The sequence below is a fragment of the Marmota flaviventris genome, chromosome 6 (genome assembly GCF_047511675.1).
Source record: "Marmota flaviventris isolate mMarFla1 chromosome 6, mMarFla1.hap1, whole genome shotgun sequence".
Lineage (NCBI taxonomy): Eukaryota > Metazoa > Chordata > Mammalia > Rodentia > Sciuridae > Marmota > Marmota flaviventris.
In genome coordinates this window covers 149264885-149289230 of record NC_092503.1, presented here as the reverse complement: position 1 = coordinate 149289230, position 24346 = coordinate 149264885, and the positions used below count along the sequence as shown (strand labels likewise).

Here is a 24346-nt window from a genome sequence, read left to right as displayed (position 1 = left end):
GACTTCCTGTCCTCTAGAGAGACCACTTTGGGGGAGCTTAAAGCTAACAAAGGCCTAATCCTTGCCCTCAAGGAGTCCGCAGTCTGATGGGGCCTGGAAGCAGACACACTTAGTATGGCAGGTGTGAACATCCTCTGAGGTACTACAGAGGTTCAGAAGAAGTGCCTTGGGGTTCAGTCGTAGGGTGATTCCCGGCAGCTGAGAGTAAGACAGCCAAGTTTGGGAGAAGCAAAGGGAAGGCTGGTCCGAGTAGGAAAAATAGCTAAATCCTGAACAAAGACAGGGAGGTGCGTGGGACAGTGTGGCTGCAGGAAAGATGGTATAAGAAGCTGCAGTGGAGACCAGTTGAGGGAGGTGGGCAAGGGGGAAGATGGAGGAGGTCAGGGTCAAGCTGGGCTGACTGTGGAGGGAGGTGATTGGATATCGCCCCAACAAATAAGAGCTTCTTTAAGCACGCAAGTAGCTACCAGAATTTTCTATTTATTTACTTTTCCTTTGGTCAAAGGCAGATAAGACAGAAATTTAAAAAAATTTAAGTTCTTCTGCAAACCAAAGAATCCATACTCTATAAAACTTTAGGAGTTGGAGATGAGGCATTTCTCACGTGAGTCTCTGAGATGAACTGGCACATTCCTTAAGAAAGAAGATCAGTGGCTAGAGCTGTGTGGCTCAGGGGTCGAGCGCTTGCCCAGCGTGCATAAGGCCCTGGGCTCAGTTCGCTGTGTTGCAAAAAAGCAAGAACTAGTAAGATTAGATCTAAGAAGGACAATCCTCCCAAGGAGATTTACATATATTCTAGCAAGAACACTTTTAGAGATTCCAAGTACAGAGCAGGGTGATTACAGATACATTTCCCACAAGGGGGCACCTTTAGAAAAGCGGGTAGTGCTCATTCCATCAGTCTCTCCTGAATGCTAATGGCACTGACACGCTGTTCTTCTGAGTATTTTATCTTGCATTGTTTCCTATTTTATGAAATTAGGGCTACTTCCTACTCCCTGCTGTGCTTTGGATGTTGAATGTCCACCAAGGCTTACCTACCCATTCCCCCACCTCCCAGTGTTGGGGTGGTGTTACTGGGAGGTGGAAAGCCTTCAGGAGGTGGGGCCTTCTGTCCTTGAAGGGGATTGTGGGACCCTGGCCTTCCTCATTCTCTTTCACTTCTTGGCCATGAGGGGAGAGATTGCTGCACCAGACATTCTGCACCTTTGCCATCTGGCCCACCCACCCCAGGCTCAGAGCAGTCTTAGACTGGAACCTCCAAAGCTGTGAGCGCAAGTAAACCTTTTCTCTTTATAAGTTAATCATCTCAGGTATTTTATTATAGTGATGGAAAGCCAGCTGATACACCTCCCCACCAGACTGTTCAGCTAGGTGAGGCGGCACACTCGTGTGATCTCAGCAACTGAAGCAGAAGGATTGCAAGTTCAAGGCCAGCCTAAGGAATTTAGTGAACCCTTTCACAAAGGGGAGGTGGGGATGTAGCTCAGTGGTAGAGCACCCCTGGGGGTGGAGGTGGGGGACAAACCAGATTGAAGAGAAAGAATTTTATCAGGTAGGTCTCTGTTCCTTTAACACAACTCAACACGAGGCACATGCAAACCCAACTGTGCAGCACTGTGACCAAGTCACTAGAGACAGCCGGAAGGGTCTCAGTGAGAAAGCCAGAACCCCAGGCAAAAATGGCACCTCCAGACATCTTTCCCTCCAGCCAGCATGGCTGCTGGTGACAGGGCTCATCGTTTTGATATACAGAGCAGGTACAAGCCTCACACTTGGGTGAGCAGGAGATGGAACCTTTTTTAAAATTCTTGAATTTAAGCATAATTTCAAGCTTCATCTTCTGCCTGATGGCAGAAAACATTATCTTGGCCAAGTTGAGGTGAACTCATTGCTTCCTGTTTCCTCTGCATTTCAGATTTCCTGTGCCCTCTGTCTCTGTGTCACCTCTCCCAGCCCTGTCAGCAGCCATCATTGCTGTGGGTCTTCATCGGCCAGGGCCACATTCTGCATCTCCTCTTGGGCCCCTACCTCCAGTGGCAGCCGTCCCACACCCCCGTGTAAGGCCCTGGGGCTCTGAGTCCCAAAAGCCTGCTGCAAGGTCTGAGGTGAGCAGACAACCTGGGGCCTTTAGTGTCTGGTTCATGGCCCCTCTGCTTTTCCAGACCTTTCTCCTCAAGAGTAAAACAAAGAATCCTCCCACTGTGAACTGCAGCCAGCAGACAAACTGGGCAGTTGATGTGGCGTTCAGAGGTAGACCTACCAGAAGATGAATCATCTAAATACGAAGACGGTTCAGGGCTCCCCACTTGCTCAGGTCTCTGCCAACACCCTGTTCCTAAGCTTGTCTTCTTTTTCTTAAAAAGGACCGTGGAAGCTGTCTGAACTGTAGACTCCACAAAGCCTGGATCTCCTCCTGGTCCTGATGTAAGTCTGAAGGACCAAGTGCGACGGTTAGTGGTGGTGACGTTGGTGAAATAAGAACCCAGGTAAAGAAAGAACGACCTCAGTGGTGGACACGGGGTCAGAATCCGCAGCATGAGGCCTGAGTCCGGGGTCTTCCCTTGGCTCTGCATGTTGGAGGCTGCTCCACCGTTCCTTCAGCCAGCTGGCCTCAGAGCCCAGGGTCACGCCGACTTCTCCTTCCTCAGCACCCAGAGGAGAGGATTCTATCTGAGCCATGCTTTGGGCCCAAGACTTCTCCTGTCCAATCCCACCTCAGTCAGCACAGCTCAGATGCCATCCTGTCTCATCCCGAGCCCTGACGCAGCCGGCCGTCGCTCTCCGACTCCCACTCAGCCCCATGGCTCCGGGCCTGTTGCCCTCCCGGAAGCCTGTTGGCATGGACTGCTGCCTACCCAAAGTTTACGCTTGTCCTACGTTTAATACTGTGCATGCTGTGGTCCCCAACTTACTTCTGCAAGCAGCTGGGCTGCCCCCCAGTCCCTAAGGCACACCCCTCTCTTGGCTTCAAAATCCTACAGATTCTTTGAGATTCTGTTCACTTTAAAACTCCCTGATGATTCCTCCCCTGATCTCTCAGGTCTAACCAGTCATCGGGTTCCTGTTCTATGCTCATTTGAGTTCACACACCTGGACCATGGCACCTGAAGGACAGGAACTGTGTCACCCTTCTTGTACCCAGCCCACGTCCCTTGTTCCCAGGAAGAACAACATCGGCCCCCACGACAGTCTGTTTTTAGCTGGGCTCATCTACAGAACACAGATATTCAATCAAACACTGATCTAGTTGCTGTGAATGAATTTGGTAACTGTGGTCAACATCTGCAATCCGCTGACTTTAAGTGAAGGACATTACCCTTGATAATATAGGTGGCTTCATCTCACTGGTTGAAAGGCCTTCAGAGCAGAAGGTTTCCCTGAGGAAGAAGAAACTCTGCCTCAAGACAGTCGCGTTGGCACGGGCGGGGAAGTTTCTGGTCTGTGGGCTTCCTTATGGATTCCAGACTTGCCAGACCCCACAATCACATACACCAGTTCCTTGAAATAAATCCCTTCATAGCTATGCTCTCCTGGTTCTGTTTCTCTGGAAAACTCGATTAACACAGAGCCTAAATCTGTGTTTGGAGAATTAATCAAGATGTATGAATGAAGGAAAGGGTGTGCGCTGGACTGTGGGAGATTGCTTTACAGGGCCACCCCCCCATAGCACACCCAAAGGTGGAACATGACTTGGAGACTGATTCTGTTTGGTTCTAAGCAAGGGAAATTCACTCAAAGTAGGCAAATAAAAGGAGATTTGTTGGAAGGACATGGAGACACTTCCAGAATTCAAGGTCAGGAAGGAGAGCAGGGCCTCTGGTTCTAGACGCACGGTTGCTTTCTTTTTGCAAATCCCTCACCTTCTTTGATTGGGAGGCCCTGTTGCACCTCCCAGCCACAGAACAATGTGGTCTCAGGATTCCGTGACATTATACCTTCTTTGATTCTCAATTCCCCAATTACAAAGTCCCAGGGCAGAGATCTGATTGTCCTGAACCCATCATTCAGTCCTGGTCAAATACTATGGACCAGGGAGCCAAGGGTTACGGTGACCGTGGCCCATGCCTGTTGTAGAAAATGAAGAAGGGTTGCATTTCACAAAAAGTGCTCCAAGCCCTCTTCTAGTCTGCTCAGGCCACACAACAAACACCACAGACTGGGTGGCTTAAACAACAGGAACTTATTTCTCCCAGTTCTGGGGGCTGGAAATCCAAGGTCAAGGAATCACAAAGTCTGGTTTCTTCTGAGTCTGTTAATCAGCTTTGTGTGGCTGTGACCAAAGTGCCCAACAAGAACAACTCAGAGGAGAGAATGTTTATTTTGGCTCAAAGTTTCGGAGATTTGACCTATGGCGGGCCACTCCATTTCCCTGGGCCCAAGGTGAGGCAGCACATCATCTTGGAGGGAAGCGGCTCAGGACCCAGTGGTCAGGAAGCAGAGAGAGAAGGGTAGCCCCCAGTGACCCATCTGCTCAAGTCATGCTCTACCTGCCCACAGCTACCACCCAATCCGTCCATTCAAACTAAGATGGGCGCATAGTTCCAGCTCTCATAATCTAGTCGTTTTTATCTCTGAATATTCCTGCCTTAACCCAAGAGCTTTGGGGGAACACGTGATATCCAAACCAGAACATGAGGCCTCTCTCATTTCTTTGCAGGTGGCCACCATTTTGCCTTTCTTCAGTACGCACACGTCCCCAGTGTCTAGTCTTCTTCTTGTAAGGACACAGCATGCCAAATCAGGGCCTAGCCCTATGATCCATTTAAATTCAATTACTTCTTTAAAGTCTCTACCTCCAAATTCATTACATTTTAAGGTGCTGAGGGTTAAGACTTCAACATATTATTTTTCTGGGAAGCATAAAAACTCTAGAACACACCCCTCCTGATACAGGGACCTAAGTAATCTACTTAATCAGAAGTTTCTCTCAACGTGGGGACGAGATTGTTTCATCAGATTTGTGGGCAGACCAAATAAGGGGAGGAATATGGAACGTAACTCATAGCTGTTAGGAGTATTATTTCCTCCCACGTAGGCAGGTGTGGTACTCTTCTTGGGCCTTAGAAGCTCCTTGCTCTGTGTCTGATGGCTTTGTTCCTGCCCTTTTCTGTCTTGGGTTAATCATGGTCACTGAATATTCACACCTTACATGGAATAAGTAGGGGATTTTAAACATCAATTTTATTATCCAGTTATGTTAATGGTCCGTGAAATAACATGTGAAGAGCCCATTAAACACTGTGAAAGAGTTTCCATTTCTTAAAAATGAGGGAATAATAAGAAAGACCAACATAATTCATCGCTGAAAGGGAGAGAGGTTGACTTTCATCTTCACATGCCCTTCCGAAACAACCTGGATGATGCGGAGCTCAGCGTTTCAGAAGAGTCCCGGGGAGTAAGTGACCAGCAACATGTTTGTCACCAAAAAGTGATTTTAAGAGTTTATGTAAAGAAGCACAAGGACACTTAACAGCTTCAAGTTGAGATGGACTTTGATCCAGAAGGTTTCCTTTTCTCTTTCATCAAATTCTATTCTGGTCTCTGGCTCAGGCTTCCTTGTAGGACCACAGTCTGTCCATCCAAGGTATGACTTGCTGTCATGGCTTGGATCTGGAAGGTCCCCAAAGGCTCATGTGTTGGTTCCAATGCAGCAATGGTCAGAGGTGGGGGTTCTGAGAAGTGATCGGATCATGGGGGCTTCGATCTCATCAGTGGATTAATCCATTGATGGATTGATAATGTGAATGGACTATTGGGAGGTGGTGCAAACTGTAGGAAGTGGGATCCAGTTGAAGGGCATGGGTCATTGGGATTATGACTTGGGGACTATATTTTGTCTCTGGCCCTTTTTTCTCTTTCTGTCTCTCTCTCTACTTCCTGAGTGCCATGAGGTGAGCAAGTTTTCTCTGTCATGCCCTTATGCCATGATATTCTGCCTAACCACAAGTCTGTAGCAATGGAGGCCAAATGACTATGGACGTTGAAACCTCTGCAACCATGAGCCAAAACAAATCTTTCCTTCTGTAAATTGTTTTTCTCAGGTATTTTGTCACAGCAACAGAAAACTAACATAACTGTTGAAAAAAAAGGGAGGGGGTTATTCCATAAAGTATTTCAACCTAGTTCCTCCTCCTTATCCAAGCCTAACATCAGCCCTGTTCTAAGCTCTCAGTAATCTCAGGCAACAATGGATTATTGTCCATGCCTGTGTATGAAGCTCTGATGACCTTCCACTCATTTCTTCAGACTACTTTATGCCACGGAGTTATAGATTAGGTTATCAGAATACCCTTGTCATCTGGATTCCAGTACACCATGTTCTCCTGAACCTCCTTCTACCACATGGGCAACCATTTCTCAGGAGACTTTACTGGTTTCTCTTCTCCTCCTTGACCCTACTGTAGCCTTCTGGACTTGGATTTGAACTTCTATTCGTTTCTTTCTATGACCATCCCTTGGTGCTCACATCCAGTCTCCTGGATGTAAATACCATTTATAAGCTGACAACTTCTTGATTGAGCACTATCTCCTGAACTCCAGACTCATAAACCAGCTGTCTGCTCAGAGGCCTAAGCACTAAAACTTTCCCCCATCAGACTCCTGATCTTCCCCACAAACCAGCCCCATCTCCAGTATTGCCCATCTTAATCAATGTCTAGCACACATCCTTCTCGGTTAGTAAGACCAAGAACTTTTAAAGTTTTTAAGTTTACTATTTGTTTATTTAGTTGGCAGTTCTGGGGGTTGAATCGTGGGCTTTGCATATGCTAAGCAAATGCTCTACCACCAAACTACACCCCCAGCCCCCTCAAGTATCCTTGATGTGTCCTTCACTCTTCTCTCTTTCTCTCTTTCTCTCACTCTCTCCCTCCCTCCCTCCCTCTCCCTCTCCCTCCTTCTCCCTCTCCCTCCCCCTTCCTCTACCTCTACCTCCCCCTCCCCCTCCCCCCTCTCCCTCTCCCTCCCCCTTCCTCTACCTCTACCTCCCCCTCCCCCTCCCCCCTCTCCCTCTCCCTCCCCCTTCCTCTACCTCTCCCTCCCCTCCCCCTTCCTCTACCTCTCCCTCCCCCTCCCCCTCCCCCTCTCCCTCTCCCTCCCCCTTCCTCTCCCTCTCCCTCCCCTCCCCCTCCCTCTCCCTCCCCCTCCCCCCCTCCCCTTCCCTCTCCCTCTCCCTCTCCTTCTCCTCAACTTGTAATCCAATGGCAAATCTTGTCAGCTCGTCCTTCCTGTCAACACTTACCCCTTCTTACCAGCTCACTGCCCACACTGGTCCAAACCACCATCATTTCCCATCTCAACTATTGCCCTGTGTCTGCTCCCCTATGGACCCAGTAGCCAGAGGAATCCTTCTGGAACACAAGAGCATGTCACTCTTCTGCTCCACCCAGCAACAAATGGCATTTCATTGACAGCAAAAGCCAAATCTGTACATGGCCTTGGGGCCCTGCAGGACCTGGCCTTCCTGACATCGCTTCCCTGACTTCATCCCCTCGTTCTTTTCCATCACACCAGCCCTTCACTCTTCCTCCACTGGTGCCAGGTGTGCCTCCCTCTCAAATCTTTACCATTTCATCTACCTGGAAGGCATTCCCACAGGCAGCCACACGGTTGGCTTCCTTGCCACCTCTAAGGCCTGGGTGAATGAGCCGTCCTTGGCCGTGCTGTTTTAAATCACAGTCAACTCTCCAACATGCACCAGTTCTCTCTGTGCCCCTTCCCAGCTGTGCTTTCTCCACGGCCCAACACCGTCTGACAGACTAGTTGTCTTCTCACACGTTCTGTTTACCTCTGTCCCCACACTGGAATGTAAACCCCCAGAGAGCCGGACCTCGTCCATCTTGTTGACTTCTGCATCTCCAGCACCCAAACAGTTTAATCTGTTCTGCAAATAGACAAAGGATCATTGTTGCTGCAAAATTCTTTAAAACACATCTAGTTCAACCACTTCATGTTTCAGCTGAGAAAACTGAAGCAAAGCCAATGTTGATTTACCAAATATCACATCATTTGTAAATGGCAGAGTTGAGATTAGAGACCAGTTTTCCTTATTCCAAGTCCAGCTTTCCATCAAGCAAAACATCCTCTGTCTTCTGTCCAAATGGATTGGAACTGGGGGGCGGAGGGCAGAGTTCAGGTGGTAAGTACCCAGCACAGTTCAAAAGTAATTGCAGATGATGAAAAAATACTAATTTCAGGGTTACTAAACCAGTGGCGAATCCAAATTGTTAAGACCCTGTGAAGGCACTTTTTTCCACTGAGCTTTAGAGTATTGTGACTGATTTCTGAGTCAACTTCTAGCAAAGGAAATAATAATGGTAGAAATGGTAGCCCGCATTGCTGAGTGTCCACCAAAGGTCAGATCCTCTAGGCACACAATCTCATTAAATTTTATAACTAAGTAAGATAGTATTGTGATTCCCACTTTAAGATGAGCAAATTCAGGCACAGAGAGGTTAAGTAACTTGTCTGACTCCACAAAATAAGAAACAGAGCCAGGGTTCAAGGTCATGTTTGCCTAACTTGAAGTGCATGTTCTGTTCCACCACACTACACAGCTGCCCATACATGATGACAAGTAGGCAATAACCTCAGAGGCCACTCCACAAGTGCATTCAATTCCAGGTTTCCTAATATGACCCCAAACCTGTTACTTCATGCTGGGTTTACAGCATATGGGAAATTTCCATGGCCCCATAGAGGTAGCCATTCAGCTAATCCATGCGCCATCTGGGAACTGCTGACCCCAAAGCAAACGCTTTCACCAAAGGTTCAGGCAATAAAATGTTAGGAAGCCAATATGAAATACTGAGAAGAGAACTCTTGTTGATATTTGTGGAAGAGTGGAGGAAGGGCAGAAAAATGAGTGAGCTACTATCCATCAAGGTGTGCGGGGAGGAATTTAATCTTCCAAGGGTGTGTCCCTAGTACACGTTTTAAGGGAGAGGTGTGAGTGAGTCTCTCCTTCCCCGGGCCTAAACAGAAGGCTCCCGTGTGGGCTTACAACGGAGAGACATAAAGAATGCTTGCTTTACAAAACAGATCTCATTGTGTGATCACATCTATCTTCACTCCGCCACAGGGTGGACCATTTCTTTGTGTCCTGGTATCCGCAGGAATTAGAAATGTTTAAATAATGAAAAAAAAATACCTTAAGGATTAAAGAAGAGAGCCCCAGCCAGGGAGGCAGAGGAGATGATGATCAGAACATAGCCTGCAGCCCAGTCCCCAGGGAGACCCAGTGCTGCCCCATCTCTGAAGCTAGAGGACCCTTCCAAGTGCTCTGGCCTTTGATTGAAACCCTCATTCCTGATGAGGCCTAACCACCACCTCCTTAAAAAGCTGTTTCAACCCAAAATCAACAACTTTTTAAAACATATAACCAAGACACTCTCTTTGGAAAATACCCAACCTTTCCTCTTACTGTTATTGGCACGTCCCCACTGACAGAGATGAGATCTGTGGGTCACCTTCCTTCCTAACAGCGCTGCACTCATTCGCCATGTGAAGCAGCACATTGTGAGTGGCTTAAGCCACAGGGATTTGTTGTCTCCCAGTTTTGGAGCTGGAAGTCAGAGAGCTGGAGTCAGCAGGGCTGTGCTCCCCTCTGCAGGAGGCAGAACAGGCCTGAACCTGTCCAGGCCTCTCCTAGCTTCTCGTAGCTCCTCAGCCTGTGCCAGCATCTCTCCGATTGTCACATGGCATTTCCTTATTTCCTTGTGTCTGGGTCCAAACTTCCCTTTGCTAGTTTTATTGGATCAGGGTCCACCCTAAGCCAGGTGACCTCATCTCAACTATACATCTGATCTTATTTATAAATAAGATCACATTCTCCAACCTAGAGAGTTGGGGGGATAAATTCAAACCGTACTGAGAATATTAAGTTTATTTCCTGCTTTGAGCCTGACATGGTGGCTCAGGCCGGTAATCCCAGCAGCTCTGGAAGCTGAGGCAGAAGGAACCCAAGTTCAAGACCAGCCTTGGCAACTTACTGAGACCCGAAGCAACTTAGTGAGACTCTGTCTCAAAGTAAAAAATAAAAATCACTGGGGAGGATGTATCTCAGTGGTAGAGTGTGCCTTGTTTCAATACCCAGTACCAAAAAAAAAAAAAAAAAAAATCTTTCCTACTTTAAAAAAATCATTTAAATGATTTTCATCCTAATGTGTGTATATATATATATATATATATATATATATATATATATATATATATATATCAGGGCCTTGATTCACAGAGAATAAGGCCTCAGTAATAAGATAAAAGGGAAGACCCAGATTCTAGGCTATTAGTAAAATTATAGCAACTCAATACCCCCTGCCTGCACCCCTGGGGAAAGGTAACAATGTTATTCGCATCTTTAATAAAAAGAAAAGCGTTAAACATGTCTTGAAATAGCCTCTGAAGCTGACCTGCAGGCCAGTCCAGCTCTCCATGTATTGCTGTAAATAAAGTTTTATTGGAACTCAGCCTCTCCTATTTGTTTCTAAACTGCCTGTGACTGTTTTTGCCCAATATCAGCAGAGTTAGGTGGTTGCAACAGAGACCTCAAGGCCCACAAAGTCACGAACATTGACTATGTGGGCTCTTGCCAAATCTAAGGCTCAGGAGAATCATGGGGTAGGGAACAGGGAAATTCTAAGGGAGGGCAGGCAACCCAGCTGGCGGAGGTGATCTGAGGCCGGAGGATGAACCAGAGAAAAGCTCATCAGGGTGGACTGCACCCTCTAGGCTGAGGAGCAGGCGCTTCAAACCAGCCATGGGAGGAGAAAGATAACTGGCCAGCGAGACGCCAGATCCAGCGATAGGGGCTAATGTTCTGGTGACCTCAGGGCAAGGCAATTCTCTGACAGCTACAAGAGGCTTTCCCCCCAGATTTATATTTTAATAAAACAGCACCTTGTCAGGGTTTGGAAAGAGAAACTCTGGCCTTTGGCTCCATGTCTCTCTGGAAGGTCTGAGTCCTAGTTGTTTTGGGGGCATACCCTGAATGCCCGGTGACATGCAGGTGTGCACTCCCCCAGCTCTGTGAAACGGGAACATAGAGTGGGGCCCCTCCCAGCATTGCTTTATACCAGTCACAGTACCATCCTTCACTCCGGACTGTTCTCCACCCTCAGGTTGTGACGATGTCGCCTCTTGCCTGAAAGGACGGTGAAGTGACTGGGAGCTGCTTTCTTATTTCCTCAGGTTCCCATTTAAGCCAGTAAGAAGTTGGCAGCCCAACTCACTTCCCCCCCCCCAAAAAAATTACAAGCTCTAAGTATTTCAACGTTAAGGAGGCCTGATGTACAGCTTTGAGCTATACCATGGGCACAGCTGTTCCCCTGCAGAAGGTGCCAGCTGAGGTGAAGGGGAGCTCTGGGGGGACTGGTCTCCAGCAAGCACTGCATGCCCAACCCACCCTGCCCTGGAATGGAGTCTCCTTCCTCGGGGGCACCCTCCTTGCTTGTAAGTCACAGAAACCCAACTGGAGCTAGCTGAAGCAACAGGGCTCACATCAGCAAAGTGGAAAGAGTTGGTCCCTGGGCCCCATGACCCAGGCTCTGCAGTCACCACCCCTACCTCCTACTTCCCCATTTCTTATCTCCTCTTCTCTCTGTCTTCCATCCCCATTTTCTCCCAGGGTTCATGACTGCCAATAGCTCCAGGCTCCCCTCTTGCAGTTTTGCAAGTGTCAAAGGACCAAATTCCAAAAATTGGGGGCTGGGATGTAGCTCAGTGCTAAAGCACTTGCCTAGCACGTGCAAGACCCTGTGTTCCATCCCCAGCACCCCGCCACACACACACACACACACACACACACACACACACATGAATCACAACAATTTAGCTTAAGGATCTTCATTGCCTTTATTTTCCATTCTGGGGTAGGGCAATACTTCATTCCATGAAGTCGAATAACTGTTCCAGTGAGCTGAGCAGAGGAGTTTGATTTATAGTTATGTTTTGATTCTTTTTAGGTTGGTTTGTAGACAGAAAAGCATCTGAAGAAAGCAGAAACAAAAAGAAAATTGATCATTTTAAAGTTACTTTCCTTGTAAAGAAGGGATGGGGGACAGAACAATAAGAAAATGACTGATAGGTTAATATCCTGTTGCTTTAGGTTACCTTTTTTTTGTGGGTAAAGGATTAAAACAGAGGGAACTTTAGTATCATGACAATTTGCCACTTGAAGCATGCACCGGTCCTGGATTGGATCCTCACCACCAAAAAGCAAAAACAAAACAACTAGCCAGTTTGGAAATTTTGACTGTTACCTCTTGAATTCGGATTTCTCAGAAGGTCAGACAAGCAGCTGAGGTTCTCAGTGGGTAAGATGGAACTTTAGCATGAGTGACTCCATTTTAATTTTTAGCCTGGTTCCGTGGGGGCCCAGTGCAAGAACCGAGTCTAGACCTATGACCCAGGGCTGGGGATGTAGCACAATGGTAGAGTGCTTACCCAGCACACACAGAGGGGGAAAAACGGTACATAAATGGCTGGGTATGGTGGGGCACGCCTGTCATCCAGCCACTCGAGAGGCTGAGGCAGGAAGAACTCAAGTTGGAGACCAGCCTGGGCAACTTAGCCTTCTAAAAAGAAAAGCAAGCAAGCAAGAAAGAACCCCACCATATCCGCCTACAATTTTTATGTCATAGGTGAAAGAGAAAACGTGGTTGTTCTAGTCAGCTTTGGTTGAAGAATCCCCGAGAGAGACTGTGACTGGCCTGGCTTGAGGACAGGGGTGGCCCACGTAGTGCCCTGGCTCCCTCCCCCTTCCCTGGTCTGCAGCTGCAGCCCCCACTCCTCAGTGAAGCCTGCTTCCCCGTCCTGCCTCATTAGCCCCGTGGCTCACCCTCTACTATAGACTTTAGTAATTTGTTAAGATCCTTGTTCAGCTCTCTCCACTACGCTGCAGGCTCCATGAGGCAGGGAATATTGTCTGTCTGGCTTATTAATATGCCCCAGTGTCTGCAACAGTGCCTGGAACACATGGCTCAAAAATACTTGCTAGGGAACTAACAAATGCACCTTCCCCCATACACACCCCCAATACTGGGGATTGAACCCAGACTCACTCTACCACTGAACTACATCCCAGCCCTTTGGGTTTTTTGATGTTGTTTTGTTTGTTTGTTTGAGACAAGATCTCACTAAATTGCCCAGGCTGACCTCAAACTTGGAATCCTCCTGCCTCAGCCTCCTGAGTCTCTGGGATTTAGGTCCCAACCAAATAAACAGTCTTGATTATTAATCTCCCCTCACTAGATTGTAATCCTCCCCTGAGAGCAGGGATTTTATATTTAGCCTTTCAGTTTTTCCCCCGCCTAAGCAACAGATAATCTCAGTGCCTAGAACAGTGCCTCACACCCAAAGGATCCTCACTGGTTATTCGTTGGCTTGATGAATCAATGAATCCTTGTGACCGTGCTGAGTGTCACCGGCACTCTATCTCCATGGCAACAACGATTCATTGATTCACTTCCCAGAATGGAATTCTGCTGTGGCTCATAAATATCCACAGGCTCTCCTAACCTGGAGTGAAGGTGGACCCTAATGTAAAACTCGAATACAATATAGGGTTATAGCTGGGTATGAAGCAATAAAATATGGCTGTCTCTTTTTTAACAAATGGTGCTGGGAAAATCTGTTCTCCACATAATGAAGAATGAAACTAGACCCATTAGCAATTAGGGAAATGCAAATCAAAACTACACTGAGATTTCGTCTCCCACCAGTCAGAATGGCAGCCATCAAGAAAGCAAACAGTAATAAATGTTGGAGAGGATGTGGAGAAAAAGGAACACTTTTACAGTGTTGGTGGGACTGTAAATTAGTACAACCACCAGGGAAATCAGTATGGAGTTTCCTCAAAAGACTAGGCATAAAACCATCATATGACCAGCTCTGCCACTCCTTAAGTGTTTATCCTGAAGAATTAAAGTCAGCATACGATAGGATCCATGCACACCCATGTTTTATAGCAGCACAATTCACAACAGCCAAACTACGGAGCCAGCCTAGGAGTCCATCAACAGATGAATGGATCAAGAAAACGGACCAATGTGGTATATACACTCAATGAGTTTTATTCAGTTATAAAGAAAAATGAATTGTGTCATTTTTAGGAAAATGGATGGAACTCAAGAGCATTATGTGGAGTGCAATTAGCCAAGCTCAGCAGGTCAAGGGTCATGTGGGAGCTAGAGAAGAAAAAGAATCTCATGAAAATCAAAGGGAGATCAGCAGAGGAAAGGAACCTGAGGGTGGGCGGTGGAGAGGGAAGGAGGAAGTACAGGAGTGATATTGGCCAGATTATATTGTTATATTGTTATATTGTGTGCATGTACAAATATATAACAAATCTCATCTTATGCACAGCTATAATGCACCCATTAAAAAATGTGGAAAAAATAAGACTGTCCACATGAAGTCACTGTCCATGGTGGGGGGCCGGGAGACCACAATGGAGTCAGAGTTGATAGCTGTACTTGAAGTAGAACAGCAAGCTTTGAAGCTATCCTCTGACTCTATGGGTGCTGCGTACAGCCTGCCAGTGTCCTCTTGCACTGCACTCTGCTTGACCCCGCATCATAAGGAAATGCAGCTCTCGGCTGACAGCAACATCAAGGGCCCCGGATTTGGGGATATGCATTTGCCTTCCTGCCCACTTGTACAGACGTTACACTTTTGTTCAATTTTTTTTTTTTAACCTCCATATGCAAACCTTCTATTAAACCAAACCTTTGATCTTGCCTGGCTCTGGATGCCTCCATAGGACTCGTTACCATGGAGATGATCATGTATACTTCACTTAATTGTGTAAACAGCACACAGTCCTGTCCATCTTAATCTCTCCGGCGAGCGGTTTCATTTTTCCCTTTGACACTGTAAGTTTTGATCTTACCTTCAGTGAATTTAGAGCTCCATGCTGAAAGACTTGGAGGCTTCAAGTCAACAATGAAATTACATTTCTCTTGATGAATTAACCAGCCTCCTCCTAATCCAATATTCAATTAATTCAGATGGAGAAGGGGCCATCTTTAACAAGCTGGAACCCGAATTCACAACGAGATCAGAGTTTCAATTTCAATTTAATTATCTGAAACTTAGGATTGCTTTTATTAGAGTTCAGATGACAAAAAAAAAAAATCTTTTTAAATAAAAAATATTCCCTGAGAACAGTTTCTGAAGAATATTAGGTGACTTCTTCCATAATAGCTCTTCATGCAACTGAACAGCCCAGACTGTTCACTGTTCTTGAGTGATGTTGCCAAATAAGATATAATATTTAGGATATACTCTTACTAAAAAAAAAAAAACATTTTTGCTTTTTCTGAAATTCAAATTTAACTGGACATTCTATATTTTTATTTGCTAAGTTTGGCAATGCTATTTATGAGACACAGTTTGCCCACCCAATTCTCCATAAGCCATTCAACTATTTCCTGGTTCCCAGGAAAGCCAAGGAGAGTCTGTTAGAAAAGAGAACAAGGCACCCAGAGCCGAATGGGTGGGCTGAGGGGTGAGCAGGCCCAGCTCAGATCTTGGGTGCGGTTCCTTAGCACAATGTAAGGTCCTTTGAATGGGTATAGCAAACAAAGACCTCTATCCAGCTTCATGCAGGATGGAGTGGGGAAATAGGGCCACCCCACCCGGTGATCTTGAGGCCAAGGGGCCAAGTGGTCTTTCCTTCCATGATGTGGAAGTGTTAACCTCTGTACGGAACACAAGGTAGTATTGCTCTTATGTCTCTTGTGGTGTCCCAGGGCTTGACTGTTGGGGTAGGTCTGGGGTGGGGGGTGGGCTGCCCAGCAGAACAGAAGGCCTCTTGCATTTGAAATTCAAATCTTCTGAAACCACCCCCAAGCCTGGAGTCTTAGCAAGGAGAGCACGATGTCACCAGACCCGCCACCCAGCTGGCTCTGAGATGGCCATCTTGGATGGCCTTGGGTCTAACAGCTGTCCTCCCTGGAAAAGCGAGTCTATGAAGTCACCAAAGTGCACCTAGCAGGGCGCAGTGAAGTCCTTACAGTCACCGCAGTGAACCCAGATCGTGTTTCAAACTGCTGGCCAAGCCCCTAGTTCCCACGCAGAGGCCGGGAGAAAACGGGTTATGGGGGCTGGGAGGAAAAGGATCTCAGCCCATTACACCTAAGAAAGGAGGAGGGGCGGGGAGAGAATGGCTCCTGCTGCAGAGTTTTATAAGATAATTGCTCTGTGTGCACAAAGGACCTTCAGGGAGGCCAAGAAAGACAGATAAGGTGTTCCTGGCTGATAGTGAACTCAGAGGTCTAGGTGGCCTTATCATCTGGGGCTAAGGTGCTGATGGGGTTCTGCAGGAATTCCCAGCGTGGATAAGAGGCTCCAGAGGCCTCTGTGCATTTCTCCTTCACTGGGGCTTTCCCGCTTTTCACCTAGTTTTTCTTTTTCTTTCTGTGTCTTTAGTCCTGATGGGGAGCTGCAGAAACTGGGTTTACCTGTTAGTGCACGTCATGTGAAACCTTATATTTCTTTTCTTTCTTTCTTTTTTTTTTCATTTAGAAACAAGAAGTACACAGTGAACACCACTATTATGCATAAGTATTATGCACCAATAAAAAATTAATTAGAAGGCAGGTACCATGGTTCACACCTGTAATCCCAGCAACTCAGGAGGCTAAAGGAAGAGGATCTCATTTTGAAGCTAGCCTGGGCGGCTTAGCAAGTCCTTGTCTTAAAATAAAAAACCAAAGGGGCCAGGGATGTGGTTCAGTGGTAGAGTGCCCTGGGTTCAATGCTCGGCACCAGAAAAAAAAAAAAAAGAAGAATTAATTAGAAAATTAAAGAAATGCATTGATAGGTCTCCTTTAAAAGAAAAAGAAAACAAAAAAAAAAAAACCTCTGGAGACTGGGGATGTGGCTCAGGAGTAGAGTTCTTGCTCAGCATGTGGAAGGCCCTGAGTTTGATGCCCAGTAGCATATAAAAGAAGGAGGAGAAGGAGAAACAGAAGGAGGAGGAGAGAGTTCTCCTAAGAAAAGTAGGTTGATTTTATTTCTGCATTGTGCTTACCTATTTCAATTTTCCTTTATGGGGATCTGGGGTCCCACAGTAAAATGATTCCCTACCTTTGACCAAAATAATATTTCTGAAGTCCTCACATTTCTCTTTCAGCCATAATTACTTTAAAATTCCTGCTTTGATGGCCATTAATAATTTAGAAAATAGTCTTTTATATGAAATCAGTATTCACACACACACATATAAACACACATACATGTGTATATAACAGACTATATACGCTTGAAAATGGGCATTAATCTCAATTTCAGGCGGTCTACCTAACTTGAGTAATGGATTCTTTTTTCTTTAAGGTCACTTTTGTTGTGGTGAAGGACCCATAACAATTTCCATCTTAAACCTTTTCAAGTGCCCAGTTGAAGCATATCAAGTCCATCCACACTGTTGCGCAACCCACCTCCAGGGCTCTTTTCTTCTAGCAAAACTTAAACTCTGTTGCATGAAACAGCTTCTTCTCCCCCACCCCCACCCCTGGCCCCTGGCAGCAGCCATTCTGTTCTCTGCCTCTGATTTTGAATGACTCCAGGGATCTCAAATAAGTGGAAACCCAGAACCCTGGTCCTTCATGACTAGCTTCCTCCGCTTAAGGTAATATCCTCAAGGTATACCCATTTTGTAACAAATGTCAGAATTACCTTTCTTTCTAAGAATGAATAACATGGTCACAGTGGTACACTCCTGTATTTCTAGTGGCTCTGGAGGCTGAGGCAGGAGGATTGAAAGTTCTAAGCCAGCCTCTGCAACTTAGCAAGGCCCTAAGCAAACTTAGCAAGACCTTGTTTCTAAATAAAAAAAATAAAATGGGCTGGGGATATGGCTCAGTGGTTAAGCACCTCTGGGTTTAATCCTTGGTACCAAAGAAATTAAAAAAAAAAAGAAAAAAACCTTAAGAATGAATAATATTCCAACATGTTCACTACATGTTGTTTATACCTGGCAGACTAGGGTTGCTTCTACCTGTGTGAATGACATACAAATATCTCTTCAACACTCTGCTTTTAACTCTGCGGGGCACATACCCAGAGGCAGAATTGCTGGCTTACGTGGGAATTCTATTTTTAATATTTCTAGGCACTTGAGGGTCCCACTTTCTGCACCTCTTTGCCACACTTGCTATTTTCTGTGAATTTGGGGGGTTTGTTGTTTTGGTGTGTTTTTTATAGTTGCCAACCTAATGGCTGAGAGGTGGCATTTCACTGCGGTTTTGACTTGGATTTCCCTGATGCTCGGTGATATTAAACATCTTTTCCCGTGCTTTCTGACATATGTGTATCTCCTTTGGAGAAAGTTCTATTTATAGCCTTTGCCTGCTTCCTGCTTTTTAAGTCAGGTTCATTTTGTTGTTGAGCTGTGGGAGTTCTTTATAAGTTCTAGGCATTAACTCCTATCAGAACCACGATGTGCAAGTGTTTTCTTCCATATTATAGGTTCTCTTCTCACTGTCCTTGGATGCATAATAGTTATTAATTTTTATTTTAAAAAGAAATATAAATGATACACCAAATATGTGCACACACACACACACACAATTCGAGTTTAGTATATACAGTGACTTCAGATTTGTGAGTTTTTTTTTTTCTGAGATGCTTTCAAATGTCTTTTAAGCACAGATTTCATAATTTGTTCTAGAACTGGAATCATCGTAAACCTCTAGACACAGGTATCTTGCTTTCAAAGAGGAAGTTCCAGGGTCAGGCTCTACCACTTTTCCAAAGTCCTTCTTACGCATGGCTGGAAGCTTCACCCTTAGACTCAGGACATTATGTCCAGATAGCGTGAAGGTTCAGGTAGTGCTTAATCTCTGCTGTCCATCAGTGAAGGTAACACATGTTAAAGAGAGTAAAGCCTTAGCATAGGAGAAGCAGGGACAAAGGCAAGGGCAGGCAGGGAGCTGGGGAAGGACCAACAGAGGCCATTGGCATAGACACTGATAACAGGAGCTGACGGGGGGCACTCGTGATGCCAGGGCACTGCGCTAGGTGCCTTGTTGTAAGAGTAAAAGAAATTGAAGTTAAAGTGTAAAAGACCGGGTATCATAAAGTTTCTAAGCTGCAAAGCCTGAGTTAAAATGTAAAGGACCAGGTGTTGTTAAGTTCCTATGCTACACCCCCAAAACCTGAAATTCCTGTAGCTGTTAGGACAATTCCCGGGACTGCCCAGTAAATATTCACCCTGACCATCTTGTTTAATAACCTAGGACCCTGTGAAGCTTGGCACGTAGGCATCTCAGGGCCTAAACCAATCAGTTTGAATGTACCCCCCTCTTTAGGAGTGACCTATCACCCCCGCCTGACCTGTTCCCACCAATGAATGTGCTAATCATGTTTAAGAATTGTTGTTTGATTTTCCCGCGGTGTATGATGATTTGTTAAAGGAGACTGTGATGTATGTAAAGTCCCCGCCCTCCCCAAAAAGTGTACTTAAGCACTGCTCAACCCCTACTCGGGGCTCTGGGCCGCTCTCCCTTGTTGAGTGAGCACGGAGCCCCAGCGCGCTGGATTCTTCAATAAACCCCTTTTGCGGTTGCATGAGCCGGTGTCTTGGTGGTCTCTTCGTTCGCTGGACCCTTACATTGTGTGTGCAAACTCAGAGGTAAAAGAATTTCTATCTTATAACAAGAAAGCAGAGATACCAGAGTTTAGGTAACTTGCTTATGATCACACAGGTGTAAGACACCTTTTTAAATTTACTTTTTTAGAAATGGGGTCTCAGTATGGTGTCCAGACAGGCCTTGAACTCCTGGACTCAAGGGATCCTCCTGCCTCAGCCTCCCAAGTAAATGGGGATCCAGGCATGCAATGGGGGTCCAAGGTTAGTTTATGAGATACATTGTGGCTTCTTTCTCAGCAACTGTCTCTTGGGTCACTTGTTCTCAGTCACTTCCTCTCAGGTCACTTGCGCTGTCATGGCAGCTCTATGAATGGGGCTATTTGGTAAAGAGGAGCAGCCAGGGAGCTGGGGAAGGACTGACATAGAACATACCATTCTGTGTTGTTATAACAACACAAAATACCTGAGGCTTGATAGGTTATAAAGAAAAGAGGTTCACAATTTTGGTAGCTATGAAGTCCAAACAGCATGTTGCCAGTGTCAGCCCCTTGGCTATATTACAACATGGTGGACACGTGGGTGCACATAGAAGGAGCACATGTGCAAAATAGCGTCAGTAAAAGTGTGAGCAGAGAAAGCAGGATTCGCTCTGTAACAACCATTCTCACAGGAAGAGACCTGGTGGCTCCTGAAAGCAGCATTAATCCATTCTTGGGAGTCGTGTCCCATGGCCTGGGCACCTCCCACCAGACTCCACCTCTCAGAACCCACCACCTCACAATACTACTGCCTGGGAGACCAAGCTTCCAGACCATGAGCACTTAGGAGACAGAACACCCCCAAACCCCAGAAGGAGGTCTCTAGGAACAGCCACTTGAACCCCAAAGCATTCTTTTTTGTTTTCATTCTTTAGAGAATAGACCTTCAGCCCAGGCACGCCTTCCCATGGCTCCAGCTCTGGCCAGATCAGCATCTTGACCTCAACCTCATGACACAGGCTGAGCCAGAACCATGTAGCCACACCCCTTCCAGGTCCCTGACCTTCGGAAATTGCACAAAATAACAAATGTTTGTTTCCTGAGGCTGCTAAACATTGGGACCATGTGCTGGGCACTGCGGCACATGCCTGTAATCCCAACAGCTCGGGAGGCTGAGGCAGGAAGATGGTGAGTTCAAAGCCAGCCTCAGCAATTTAGCGAGGCCCTTGGCAACTCAGTGAGACCCTGTCTCTAAATAAAATATTTTAAAAAAGGGGCTGGGGATTAGCTCAGGGCTTAAGTGCTCCTGAGTTCAATTCCCGGAGCCACACACACACACACAAAAAAAGACTGGGATAAAATTTGTTGCAATTGAGAACTCATAGAGCCTCTTGATATTCTTGGCCTAATTTATGATTTGATCCCAGGCAGGGGATTACCTGAGAAGGCTGAAATGCCAACCTGCTTCCCACACCTCAGTTTGATTCCCTGTTAAATTAATTGTCATGTACATCCTCTCTTAAAGCAAGGTGGCTCTTCTAAAATGAGCATGACCTTTACAATTATAGAGTGCGAGCTACCATTCATAGAAGATTCTCCAAACTATTCTTTCTCTGGGAATAAATTGCTTTCATTTTCAAATTGGCCTTTTTAAAAACACCAAAAATTCTCCCAATATTTTCCAGTTTCAACCTCTTCTCCCTGAAAGCAGATCTCCCTGTCTTCCTTCAAAGTAACTAATCAGAGAAATGGTAGGAAGAAGGGTTATTTTTCTTAGAGAAATCTTACTTATCTCCCAGCCCGTGAGTGGAATTTCCGTTTATGTTCTGCATAAAACATCTCAAATCTCATTACTTTCAAACCACAGAATAATGAGTCCTAAATCATTTAACATTTTTTTTTGGGGGGGGGGAACTTGGGGGAGGGGACACACTGGATCTTGACTGCTTTTTAAAATGGATTATAATATAGAGCCACCCGGCTCTAGAAACATCTGCATATATTTAAGTTGAAATTAATTAAAAATCGTTTCTTTTGAGAACACTGTAACACCCGTTGAAATTGCTGGAGACCCCCTAGGGTGCTGCTAGGGTTGAGATTGAGTCTCCGGAATTAAATTCTAAACACAAACAGAAAACTCAAACTAAGACATTTAGGTGCTTCTTTAAGCAACAATTAATTCACAGACTGTGTTCCTTTGCCCAGGGCCAGATTTCCTCCATGTTGGTCTAGCTCCATTTTATTACGTTAGAAAAGGTCACCCTCTGATGGCCCTGATGTAAGTGACTAACGAGAACAGAGGAGAGAGCTCCCACGAGCATGTGGACTGTTAACCGTGTTATGCTCCCAATGTGCCTGCAAGGTCTGGGTCTCAATCTGTTTTCTGTGGCTCTAACATACGATTATAGACAGAGTAATTTCTAAGCAATAGACATTTATTTGGCTCAGCACTCCGCAGGCTGGGAAGTCCAAGATCAAGGGGCCACGTCCGGTGAGGGTCCTCTTGCTGCAGCACAACATGGTGGAAGACATCCCATGCAAGAGTGGGTAGGGCTGAACCAGCCTCTATGAGGGCCTTTTACTTCTGCAATAAGGAGACCATCACACGGTGAAGCCTTCGGTCCATTCCTGAGGGAGTTCTCAGGGCCTGGCCACCTCAGGAGAGACCCACCTGTCAGCACTGTTAAACGGGGATTAATTCCCACCACATGAACTCTGGGGAACATGTTCCAACCATAGCAGCCTGCCCTCACCTTCTCTTTACAGAGGAGGACAGTGAGGCTCAGAAACAAGGAAACAACTGCAGGGCGCGGTGGCACACACCTGAATTCCCAGCGGCTCTGGAGGCTGAGACAGGAGGATGGCAAGTTCAAAGCCAGCCTCAGCAACAAGTGAGGCACTAAGCAACTCAGTGAGACCCTGTCTCTAAATACAATACAAAAGAGGGCTGGGGAGGTGGCTCAGTGGTTGAATGCCCCTGAGGGAGGGAAGGAAGGAAGGAAGGAAGGAAGGAAGGAAGGAAGGAAGGAAGGAAGGAAGGAAGGAAGGAAGGAAGGAAGGAAAGAAGGAAGGAAGGGGAAAATAACCTGCCCAAAGGTGGGGGTGACGGTACCTGAACTCTGGACAGCTGGCTACCAAGGCCACCAAGGTCACCAGCTACTTACCCTCCAGGACTTCTAGCAGCTTCTGCTGCCAGAACAGGCCCAGCATGCTCTCCCTAACTGGCCCTGGAGAAGTCTGGGTCTCCCAAAGCCAGATGTCCCCAAGTCCTCTTTACCATATTTGGCTCAGCTTTGCAGGCCTGGACTCATCTTCTTCCTTCCTCCCCAGGGGCTCAGGGCTCTCATTGTCAGAGAGGAGAAATACCTCCCGGATGGATGGAGGTGGCTTCACACGGAGTCTGCAACACAGTGCGATCCGCTTCTCCACCCTCTCCCCTGCTTGCTTCCTCCCCTTCACCTCCCACCCTCCCCGCCCCCCACGCCAGACACTGGCCTAGTGCATCTGCTTGCCCACTTCCTGCACTGCCACACAAATATGCACACTTGCACAAATGCACACACCCCATCAAACACACCTCGGAGACACACATAAACACACGTACATACACACATGCCACACACACAGGTCCCCACCTCTCACACACACACCTCACGTGGCACACTCTCCTCACCTGCCATGCACACCTACCCTTTGTGTGTTGCCCACTGCTGATCCTGTCATCCCCTGAGAGCCACCTCCTTTGGGGCTCCTTTCCTGACACCATGACCCCCAGTGACTCAGGAGAACCTCTGGGCCCTCAGTGCTCTCCGTGAACTCCCCAATATTTTATCACCATCTGCGTCTGCCTTCCCCAGCAGACTCTGGGCTCTGGAAGTATTCTTCACCTCAATGTCCACCTCCTGCCATGGCCCCCACCCTGCACGGGCTCAGCCCCCAGCTCTCAGAAGAGTCTCAGTTAATGTTTCTGGAATGAATGAATGAGTTTTGCTCTTTCTGTAACCAAGAGCCCAGTGAACTGGTAAACCAGCGTGGCCTACTGACTCCAGGCTAACGGGGTCCTGATGCTTGTCATGATGAACTGCAGCTCCGCCTCTGTAAGCCTCCGGGAAATGAAAAAGATTTCAACTGCAACTAGCTCTGGGCTGGCTTGGCAGATCCGATGTGGTTTTTCGTGTATTAAGCACTGCTTATGTTAGTACTAAACAAATACTCTTATTAGCAGCCATTACACGGGGGCAGGAAAGCCACGTGGCTCTTTGGGAACAGCGAACCTGGATGCTGGAGTAATCAGGCAGAACAGCACCTTCTCTCCTCCATGCCCTTCCTCTCCTATCTCAGCAGACAAGTGTCCCAAGTACAACAGACTCAAGAGGAGGCTCCATCTAGCCCACAGTCCTGGGCATGGCGGCCCTGGGGACGCCTGGCCCTCAATGAACAGATTCACCCTCCAGCTCCGAACCCCAGGAATGTGCGTGTCCGTGTTTGTAACTGCAGCCTTTGTCCTAATCCGCACAAATACCGGTCTAGTATTTCTAACAGATTGCCTCTTTCTGTGATGTGACTGTCAGTACATGAAGAGTGTTTCCTTGGGGCCTGCCCGTCACACTGATTGTTTTTTTCTGCCCTCTAATTGGGACTTTCAAACCTTTCTGACTCCTGTGGGCTTCGCAGTGAGGCGAAGATTCGGTTTCTTTACTGTTAAAATTTTCTTTTGATTCCAATGGGTATATTGGGGGGGGGGGATGTGTAGCTAAGGACGAGGACAAGAACA

General features: G+C 46.7%; 1 long non-coding RNA gene across 1 annotated transcript; it reads right to left on the bottom strand.

Annotated features, from left to right (window-relative positions):
- Positions 1 to 21986: 21986 nt before the first annotated feature.
- LOC117794797 (uncharacterized) lies at positions 21987 to 22975 on the bottom strand. The gene is made up of 2 exons (XR_004618668.1): positions 22850 to 22975; positions 21987 to 22419 (listed from the first exon to the last, which is right to left on the bottom strand). It is a non-coding gene; the product is annotated as an uncharacterized lncRNA (long non-coding RNA).
- Positions 22976 to 24346: the final 1371 nt, after the last annotated feature.